Source organism: Lycium barbarum, chromosome 1 (assembly GCF_019175385.1).
Source record: "Lycium barbarum isolate Lr01 chromosome 1, ASM1917538v2, whole genome shotgun sequence".
Taxonomy (NCBI): domain Eukaryota; kingdom Viridiplantae; phylum Streptophyta; class Magnoliopsida; order Solanales; family Solanaceae; genus Lycium; species Lycium barbarum.
In genome coordinates, this window is record NC_083337.1 from 130,327,719 (window position 1) to 130,340,014 (window position 12,296).

The window sequence follows — 12,296 nt, forward strand, 5'->3', positions numbered from 1 at the left end:
GCAGCAAGGTAGTATCAGTTCAAACACTATGTACCCGTAAACATCATAGACCAACTAAGATTGATATCATGCACACCTTATGTAATCAACAGAATAAACAAGCCAGTCAATCATACATAAAAATTAATATATCGCAACAAGTCAACGACGGACAATCACAACAAATCACCAAATTGCCAAGAATCACAACACGTCAACCACAACGAAAATAAATTTACCACAATAACCCCACTCGCTGTACACACATGCTATCTGATGTCATAGCTCAGTAGTCATGACCTGCAGGGGACCCATGGTGTCTATGTACCACTCGTTCCGGAACACTCCTCAGACCCAAGCACAAACTCCGCTCCGGAAAGAACCTCGGACGCGGGATATAAAAATAAACCTCTCGTTTCCGGAACTATCCTCGGACCACGAGCCCACAATCTAGGCCATAAGTGTGCCTTGTCATACCTTTTACAGAATAGTGTTTCTTACCTTTTCGATATCCATATTCACCTCGTCATTTCATGTCATAATACCCTTGAGAAGACTATATTAACTTCTCATCACAATGCATCTACTGCAGATTAAATCACACGGGAATAATGGCATAAAGCCTACATAACACTCAATCACAAGCACATAGGAGCTTAACCACACAATTTCATGTAATGAATACTAGACATTCTTTCTCCTAATGGAATCACAAAAACATACTTTATACTATCTAAGTCTAACTCAAGTAAACCATAACCTACCTCAGAGTAGAGCTGGAACAATGCCTGTCACTCTGCTACAGCCTTTCCTTTCCTCAAAGCCTCAACACATTCGTAATAAAAAAAATAGAAGGCTTAATGAGTCATATTGCTCAATTTGCAAATACCAAGGCAAGAAATACCCTTCCCTCTCCCCATTCAAAGGGTGGATGATTTTCGAGGTGATAAACAATTTATCAAGGCCCCTAATATTCATAAACCATCAATTTCTACCACATTCTATCCAACATTCCCATTACCAACAATTTTCTATGATAAAGACACCATTTTTATAGAACTCTAGGTCTCAATCACTTAGTTTACTATTCTAATTGTTCAATTTATGAAAAATACCAACTAATTAATTCATTTAAAAGATAAATACGCGTTAATAATTCCCACCCGTCAAGTTTAGAAGGTTTATTGATATTTTAGGATTCCTACTTCACTTTCACCATTGAAGGCCCAGTAAGATAATTACAATAACAGAGGTAATGGGATGGTAAAATGGAAAGCAAAGAGACTTACCTCTCAAGGTTAACTTGCCCTCGCTTGGAAATCCTCTCTAGATGCTTGTTGGAGGGTGTTGGTGCGTTACAAATGAAAATATAAATCTAAGGCAATAAAACACAGATACTGCCTTCCCATCGACAGCTACGGCGGTCACTACGCCGCTGCAGCGGTCCCGCTATAGCGGCCAAGCCACTGCTATAGCAGTCCCATAATAAATTCGCTCAACGTTATAGCGGTCACCACCCCGCTATAGTGGCATAGCCGTACCAAGCAATGGCTCACCACAGCGGCCCTAAGAGAAAATGGCGGACTGCTGGGAGCGGTACCGCTGTAGCGGTACTCCAACTGTGGCAGCGATGCATTTTGAGCAGTAACTCAATTTTCTATCCAGTTTTCCCCGTATCAGCCCACATTTCACCCAAGACCTTAAAAACACAACACGAAACATGCATACATACCAAACAACGCCCTATGAATCCACCCGCAGCCTTGGCATTCCCAATGGAGTCCTAAATTCCCATAACGACCAGAAAAGGACGTTACAACTATCCACTATGATGTCTAAGAGTAGTACATAAGTCTGGATACATGAAAACACAGCCTACAGAAATGAGTGATAGACAACAATAAGATGGACACCGCGACTGTAGACAGGCAGGTAGCTCACCCTCAGAATCTCAGCAGTAATAGGTTCAAGGCTACAAACGGGGTCTCGACGAAGGTCCTTTCTCAAACTCTAAACTAAAAAAGAGTGAAGCAAGAGTAGTATCAGTACACACACGTACCAGTAAGCATCATTGGCCAACTAAGATTAGTTCACACATATAAAAACTATCACGACGCAAAATCACTTAGTCGTGCGGGCACCTACCATTCCCCACCCTTATAGGCGAGCCCTTCCCTTACCCAACATACTATCTATCAATGCGGAAGAATAATATAAATGTTGTTAAGTCTCAAATATCATATAAAAGTAATAAGTGCGGAAATACATAAACTACCTAAGGCATCTGGTCTATATCAGTACAAGAGCTATTAATAAACACATAAGTCTGAATATATAACAAGAACTATCTGAATGTTGCCATACAAGGCTCATAATAGCTAAAGGAATACTCTCTGGAAATAGATGACAAGTATACAAAGAATGGAAACTTAGGCTGCAGATCTGGCAATAGCTCATCCTAAGTCTCTAACAACACCATCTTAGGAAACACTCTCGAGGATCACAAAATAGAACCTGTCACACACTCTACAACCCGAAAAGAAGTGTAGCAAGGCAGCATCAGTACAACAACACTTATTGAGTAGGCATCATAGGCTGACAATAGTTAGCTAACATATATAATGAAAGAAACTGAAGAATAGTCATGCTCGCAATCAAGTATAGACACACAATCCAAGAATAAAAACTCAAGTACAGAAGGATCAAATAGGCGAATCATAGCCTATGGTGAAGCACCTAAACACAAGTCCGCCAAGATTCCCATGATTCCTCAGAATAACAACAAATACTTGTAGAACTAACAATAGATATCCATAACCTCAAGTCATAGACTAGGAGAAAGTCTCTAACCCTCGAGTCCATCAACCCCCAACTATGTATTAATCGGTCACACGACAACTCAAGTCTATAATCAACCAAGGAAATCAAAGTTGAAACGCACCATGCAATACAATAAGTACAACAATCAAATCAGAGATGCATATGAATGTAATATGAATGCACGTGTGATGCAACGGCAATGCAATGATACACACATGCTATGAGCGGAATACCTCCACGCCTCAACAGTCATGACCCATGAGGGACGCGCGAAGTCCATGTACCTGCTACAGTGTACAGCCTAATCCAATATGCACACACACACACACACACACACACACACACAAGTTGCGAAACATGCAACCATGTCCAATATAGAACGTGGAACCTGGTCCAATATATGTATCTATGTTGCGGTGCGCAACCCGATCCAAATATATGAGTATGAATTCATGAATGATGAATGATATTACTGCCATTGATAATCTATCAATACCAATCGTGCAACAGATGGACACATATAGCAATATCACGAAAAAATCACATCTTTCCTCTTTACAAGGCAACACCCAATAAATGAGAGATACGGGTTCACAATCGTAATAAGGCAACTAAGCATCAAGTCTAGTATCACTTACATGGCGACAAGCCAGTCTATCACAATAAGGTAACAGCCACAATCAAACAACAATCATGATAAGGAAACTAAGCATCAAGTCTAGTATCACCTAGATGGCGACAAGCCAGTAGATCATAATATGGCAATAAGCCACAATCAAATAGCAATACCAAGTTCAGCTCATATCAGAGTATCATGAAAGAGGAGAATAAGTACAATGCGTAATATCAATGAATAATGATAACATATCAAATCAATCGTGCCACATATGGACATATCTCTCGATATCAGTAATAAGTCAATTTCTTTCCTCTATCCAAGATAATACCCAATAAGTGAGGGATAGAATCTTCAAAATGATAATTAGATGACTAAGTATCAAGTCTAATATCGCACACGTGGAAACAACCTAATAGATCACAACTAGGCTACAAGTAAGCCCACAATCAAACAACAGTACCAAACTAGGTAATTCATACCCCAAGGCGTAACATGCTTTCTCTGACAATAACTAACTCTACATCTGCTTTGCTAACCAATGTCTAACCATAAGGTAAGTCATAACATACCTCGATGCCAAACAGGTGTCACGAGCTAATCCAGTTGAGCCTTGTAATGAGCCTTGCCTTTCTTCTTCGGAGAGCCTCAAAACAATTAACCTCTATCAAATATGAATTTTACGTTAGAATACGAATCTAAGGATACCCATATTGCCATATTTTTGCCCAAACCCAAAAATATACCTAAAATATTCAAACATGAGCCACAAAGGCAAAACATGTAATTTTATTAAAAAATTGGGTTCAATATAGTCAAAATAGCACCCTACGAGTTTAAACGAGTCTAACAATATTTATATTTCTATACTTTAGTTCAGAACCCCAAAACGAACTAAAAAATGTAACCCCGAGACCACAAAGGCAAAACTGGAAATTTTAGTCAAAATTAGTATTACCATAGCTTAAATAGTCTAGATCCAGAAAACCCATTCTAAAGGCCATCATCTTGATCTTCAAAACCATGAGTTTTCACTTTTCAACTTTTGGTTCAAAACTCGAATTTTCCCCAATAAAACTTAGATAAAATCGATAACCAACAAAAATAAAGGTTAGATACTTACCCCTTCATTGAGACAAGAACAATGCCGCGAAAAACACATCAAACAGAGCTCTAGAACTTAAGATATGCTCAAAATACAAAATGAACGCAATCTGATTTTTTTATACACAGAGATGTCCGCTGCTGTAGACCAGAAGTCCGCATAACGGACAAAAAGTCCACAACATCACACACACCAGGTACATCAACAGCTGTCTGCGCTAAAATGACCATAATTTCCTCATATGAAAGCAAAATGCGACGATTCTTTTTTATTATAGCTTCATAGTTACAACATGGATCTAATGGTTCAATCAAAACACAAACAAAGGTTTTGATCAATATGTCACCCTTTATGGCCAAAGAAGTAAGGCGAAAACATCGAATACGAGCGCGACACAACCCATATCCATCCAAAATTTTTTGGAATCTCACCAAAACTTGTGGATAAGTACAAAATCATCATACGAACTTGTTGGAACTTTCAAAATATCGACACAAGGTCATCTTGACCCGATGTTGATCGTGGTCAACTATAACTCTTTAACTCATTCCTCCACCAATGACTCAAATCACACCCAAACCTTACGGGAACCAAACCAATGACTTCACTAAGTCATAAATTATGTTCCGGACCTGTGGAACTGTCACAATTTTATTACGGGCACGTTTACCCAAAATTCAACTTTTGGTCAAAGGTTTTTCGCTTTAAGACTCTAGATTCCACAACTCCTACTAGAACTCGCCCGATAACCTCGGGAACCATGTCGCCCGTCCCCGCGGGTTAAAGTCATAATAACAGGACTCAGGGAAGGGTCAACGGGGGTTTATGGGTCAAAAGTACAATAACGACCAAACCAGTCATTATATCAGATACTAATTAAATAATTGCTCGTCCTCGAACGAAGGAAGACAGTATGAAAGCTGACAGTAATCAAGGAAAATTTAACATAACAACACAGAAGCCTTCACGGCACGAAGTACGCTAAAATCACTGCCGCATATATTTTCCATCAAAACATACTCTAACTTAGGTAAAAGACCCAATTTCCATATTTTCATACTCGAATTTCTCTCACAACTGATCCCCAAAATAAATAACTGCTTTTATTGGAATTCTCTAATTTAATATAGCCATACCTCTTAACGCGATCAATAGGTCCCACAAACATTCCTCAAAACAGCACAAGCCTTTAGATATAGACACAATCATAGCCCACTCCGAACTGATAAAATGTTCTGATTCTGTTAACCTTTCTTTCACACTTCTAAAGTCGTTCTTTACACCACAATTTCTTAGAAAAACATATGCATTAGCCCAAAACCATGACTTACTTTTGCCAAAGAAGAATCCTTGCTTTATCGGAGCAACTCTAAGTAATTCCATCAAATTGACCTTACTCATAGCCAACTTCGCTAGTCACAAATCTTCTTAGACCTTCAAATCACAAAACAAGAAGCATACCACTGAGTACCTCACTGGTCTAATTCCATAGGAAACCATCGAATCACTCTAAAGACCTCTCGCAACTGTGGTACCTCCTCGAATCATTACCTAGTACCAATGTAAACCATTATCCCTGTCCGAATAGCTGCTTTCGGTAAAATATTATCAAGTCCATTCGTAAACCCTGATAAAGCTCAGTACACCTGTCATACCTCAAATCTGAACTGGAACTCATTGAATCCGTGAAGGTGATTTACTGGGAATCCCTAAGTCTTTTTAGAAATATAACCATAGTCCATCAAGCTTAATTCGAACAATTCTGACTCTGAATGAATGCAAAACTCTTGAATACCATCAATAGTCACTTGAACTGACACAGACTTTCCGATCCCAAATCACAGTCCTACCATACATCTTTAGCGGCCAATTCTAATCTTTTCCTAATGCAAAATTGATCATGTCCTTGACTCTCAACTCCAAAAGTTGAGTCCTATCCAAGCTGTCGGTTTAGTACCGGAGAACAATACCTTATGATCTGTAACGACCCGCTAGGTTGTTATGGGGAGTGACGTACAAAACTAGATCTCTGTTAGGAATTTTGAGGCAGCGGGTGAGTCTGTAGCTTGTTTTAATTTATATGTGCATGTTTTGTTTGTGTTTGTAGGGTCTCAGATTGGTGTTGGGATGTTTGGGTGAAAAACTAGTGAAAAAACTGAGCTACTGGTCAACATGCACCGCTGCAGCAGGCGAGGCACCGCTATAGTGAGTCCGTCGTAGCGGGTAGAAGGTTGTCGTAGTGAGGCGAGGGAAATTAAATGATGTCCACCATAGCGGGAAGGTTCCCGCTATAGCGAGACTGCTACAGCGAGGCTTTGACCACTATACTGATTGATGGGAGGCAGAACTCGTGTTTTATATTCTCTATTCCAAACCCATTCCCCACACAACTCCAAAATAGTTTCCAAGAACTCTTGTGGCGAAACTCTGAGGCTAGGGCTTACGTACACTTGAAAGGTAAGTCTCAACCCTTGGCTTTGTTCATTCTATCATCGTGTTAGATTCCCTGATAGTGAAAGGTCCTTTAATGGTGAATGAAAGAGCTAAAACAATTATGGGTTGTAGCTTTTATTGTTGTTTGATCATCTAGGAGTATGGAATATCACTTCCTAGGATGAAAATTGATTATTAGATGATGGTAATGATATATTGAGACTTAGGGTTTCATAAATATGATAACTTTAGTATAAAAACTGCTTGTAAAAGGGTTGAAACGACTAGAAAATCCATGAATCGATAGAATATGATTATTGGGGTTGATATTATGATGAAGTCACGCTTAGTGATAGTTCACCTATTTAAAAGGGGTAGAAGTAATTGGGTTCTTTTCCCAATTTGTTGTATTGATTGAATTGATTATTCGAATACTCTTGTAGCGCTATATTTCTAGACTTTGAACGTTCGGAAGCTTTGCGAAAGGGGAAAGCTATCGCGGAGTGATTACATTGTCCCAGTTCTGCTTTGAGGTAGGTTGCGGTCTATTTGAGTTAGACTTTTATTAGTTGATTGTATATGTTATGGATTTGATAAAAGAAGCATGATTAGGGCTTCAGACATAAAGTGTGGCTGGAAATTCCTTATTTGATATTGGTTGATTGATTATGTGATTAACTATTATGATATGACAAAGAAGGAGTTAAAGAATACCCTTCTTGTTGACTTGAAGAAATCCCTTATTCATGCTATTGCTGAAATGAGTATTGAGTCTTGATATAACTTGTGATATGGTGACTTGTGTTCCCTAATATTGATCTATTGATTGTTCACATTCGTTAGTTGATTGTGAAACGGAAGAATAATATAAATGTTGTTAAGTCTCAAATATCATATAAAAGTAGTAAGTGCGAAAATGCATAAACTACCCAAGGCATCTGTTATGTATCAGCACAAGAGTTGCTAATAAATATATAGGTCTGAATATATAACAAGAACTATCTGAATGTTGCCATACAAGGCTCATAACATCAAAAGGAATACTGTCTGGAAATAGATGACAAGTATACGAAGAATGGAAACTGGGGCTTGCAAATCTGGTAGTACCTCACCCTAAGTGTCCAACAACACCGTCTCAGGAAACATTCCCATGGATCAGAAATAGATACTGTCACACTATCTACACCCTGAAAAGAAGTGTATTTCATGGCAGCATCAGTACAACAACACGTACTGAGTAGGCCTCATAGGCCGACAACAGTTAGCTAACATATATAAAGGAAGAAACTGAAGAATAGACATGCTCACAATCAAGTATAGACACGACACAGTCTAAGAATAAGAACTCAAGTATAGAAGGATCAAATAGCCGAATCATAGCTTATGATGAAACATCTAAACCCAAGTCTGCCAAGTTTCCCATGATTCCTCAAAATAACCACAAACACCAGTACAACTAATAATAGATCTCCGTAACCTCAAGCCATAATCTAGGAGAAAGTCTCTAACCCTCGAGTCCATCAGTCCCAAGTATGAATTAATCAGGCACATGACAACTTAAGTTAATAACCAACCAAGGAAATCAATGCGGAAACACACCATGCAATATAATAAATACAACAATCAAATCAGAGATGCGGATGAATGCACGTGCAATGCAATGATAGACATATGTTCCGGGTGGAATACCTCCACGCCTCGACAGTCATGACCCATCGGTCCAATATATGTTGCGGAATGTGCAACCCGATCTAATATATGTATATCTATGTTGCGGCCCGCAACCCGATCCAATATATGTGTGTGTATATATATATATATATATATATATATATTACCCGGTCCAATATATGTATATGTTGCGGAACGTGCAACTCGGTCCAATATATGTTGCGGAATGTGCAACCCGATCCAATATATATATATATATATTGCGGCATGTAACCCGATCCAAATGTATGAGTATGAATGCATGAATGATATTCATGCCAATGAGAATCTATCAATAACAATCGTGCCACAAATTGAAACATATGACGAATAAACCACTTATTTCCCCTTTACAAGACAACACCCAATAACTAAGAGATATGGGTTCACAAACATGATAAGGCAGTTAAGCATCAAGTCTATTATCATGTACGTGGTGACAAGCCAGTAGATCACAATAAGGCAACAAGCCACAATCAAACAACAATACCAAACTCAGCTAATATCAGAGTATCATAAAAGATGAGAATGAGTACAATGCATAATATCAATGAATAATGATAACATATCAAATCAATTGTGCCATACATGGACACATCTCTCGATATCAGTAATAAGTCAAGTTCTTTCCACTATTCCAGATAATACGCAATAAGTGAAGGAAGAAGTTTCACAATCATAAGAGGACGACTAAGTATCAAATCTAATATCACACATGTGGCAACAAGCCAATAGATCAAAACCAGGAAACAAACCTACAATTAAACAATAGTACCAAGCTAGATAATCTAATCCCAACTTCATACCGAAAGGCGTAACATGCTTTCTCCGACAACCACTAACTCTACATATACTTTGCTAATCAAAGTATAACCATAAGTTAAGCCGTATCCTACCTCTTGAATTCGATAGATTGGAATGAATTTTTAAAGGATGCAGTTCTTTCAGTCGGTATAGCTTATTTCGGAATATTTATAGCATCCTTTTTATATAAACCCATTTATTCTTCTTTAAAAAAAATTGTTAATAAATTCTTTAGTTAAAAAGGAACAGGAACCACGAACTAATCTAGTTGAGCCTTGTCTTTCCTTTTCGGAAAGCCTCAAAACAATTAACGCCTATTAAAGATGAATTCTACATTAGAATACTCATATTGTAATAGTTTTATCCAAAACCCAAAAATGGACCCAAAATAGCCCAACCCGAGCCACAAGGGTAAAACTATAATTTTATGGAAAAATCAGGTTCAACATAGTCAAAATAGTACCCTACGATTCTAACTGAGTCCAATGATACCCATATTGAATACTTTAATTCGGAACCCCAAAACAAACCCAAAAAGGTAATCTTAAGCCTGCAAGGGCAAAACTAGAAATTTAAGTCAAAATTAGTATACCCATAGCCTAATTAGTCTACATCTAGAAAACCCATTCAAAATGCCATCATCTTGATCTTCAAAACCATGATTTTCCACTTTTCAACTTCTGGGTTCAAAACCCTAAATTTCCCCAATCAAACTCGGATAAAATCGATAATCAATGAAAATAAACTTGGCAAAATATCGAAATAAAGGTTAGATACTTACCCCCTCACTGAGATAAGAACAGCCCGCTAAAATCACCTCAAACGAAACTCTAGAACTCAATATACGCTCAAAATACGAAATGAACGCAGTCTGATTTTTTGTATACACAGAGATGTCCGCTACAACGAACCAGGCTTCTGCTACAGCGTACACACCAGGTACAACAACATTTGTCTGCACTAAAATCACCATAACTTCCTTATTTAAAGGAAAAATGTGAAGATTCTTTTGCTATAGCTTCGTAATAATTACGATACGAATCTAATGGTGCAACCAAAACACAAAACAAAGGTCGTTTGATCCATATGGTAGCCTTTATGGCCAAAGAACTACGGAAAAAACATTGAATACGAGTGCGACACAACCTATATCAATCTGAAACTCTTCGAAATCTCACCAAAACTTGCGGATCAGTCAAAAATCATAATACAAACTTGTTTGAACTTTCAAAATATCGACACGAAGTCATCTTGACCCGATGTTGACAATAGTTAACTCTAACTTAACTAGTTTCTCCACCAATGACTGAAATCACACCCAAACCTTTTCAGAACTAAACTAATGATGTCGCAACCCAAATAGCCGTGAGTGGCACCCACACTAATTTACCTAGTCGGTGAGCGAATCCCCTTAGCCTGTCATCTTCTAATTAGTCACTTTTAACACATTCAAGGATATAATGATACCAAAAATCTCCAAACTACCTAGTCATGCCATAAATAAATAAAGGTGCGGAAGTCCTAACTATTATGACCCCAAAATTCAAAAGACATCGTACAAGGACTCTAAAACATAATTGTCTAAAGAATGAACAACAGTCTGAAATAAACATAAATGTCTGAAATGAAATAGACATCCAAAATGAGAAAGATCTTCAAGAGGCCTAGCGTGGGTAGGAGCTCACCCTTAAATCTGTCGGAAACTGGACTCACGCTAAATATGAGGTCTGGAGACGTCTCGGGATCACAATCTACACTTAAAAGAAATGCAACAAGATAGTATCAGTACAAACACTATGTACCGCCAGATATCATAGGCCAAACTATGATTAGTATCATGCATAAAATAACAAAATCAACAGAATAGACAGATAGGCACAACATCACAAAACCATATGAAACTATCAACAAGAATCATCCAACACCGCAATAAGATAAGGCCACGAAAAATAGTAGTCAATAAAAGTAACTTTGCCCGTGTCATTACCAACACAACCATAACTCACGAATTATCTAAACTCTATCACATATCCGTACACACATGCTAAAAGGTATTGTTTGCCCAAATAGCCATGACCTGCAGAGGACCCATGGTGTCCATGTACCACTCGCTTCGAAACTGACCTCGGAGCACGAGTCCATAACTAGGCCACATCCTCACCCCCTGTGAAATATGCCTTTTTATATTTATATTGCCTTTCTCATTACAATGTATTCTCATTCCTCAATCAATTAGGAATGTGACCAATCAATGCTTCAATATCAAAGAACATAAGCCACCATGCCATAGGTCATATCAAGACTAAAGAATTAATTCATCAAAAGCATGAACAAGGAATTACTCTAAGTCAACAAAAAGAGCATTCATTAACTCCTTCTTTATCATATCATATTAGTTAATCACATAATCAATATCAAACTTAGGAATTTCCACCCACACTTTATGCCTGAAGCCCTAGTCATGCTTCTCATATCAATTTCATATATATACAATCAACTAATCAAAGTCAAACTCAAGTAGACCGTAACCTACCTCAAAGTAAAACTGGAAAAATCCAATCCCTCCGCAATAGCTTTTCCCTTTAGCAAAGCTTCAAAACGTTCAAAGTCTAGCAATCATAATGCTAAGTGAGTAACGTGTCATCTACTCAACAAACAACAATTGGCGAAGAGAACCCAACAATTTCTACCCTTTTTTGAATGGGTGAACTATCACTAAGCATGAATTCATACTAATATTAATCCCAATAATCATATTCTATCCATTCATGGGTTTTCTAATCAATTCAACCATTTTACAAGCGGTTTTTATGCTAAAGTTACCATTAT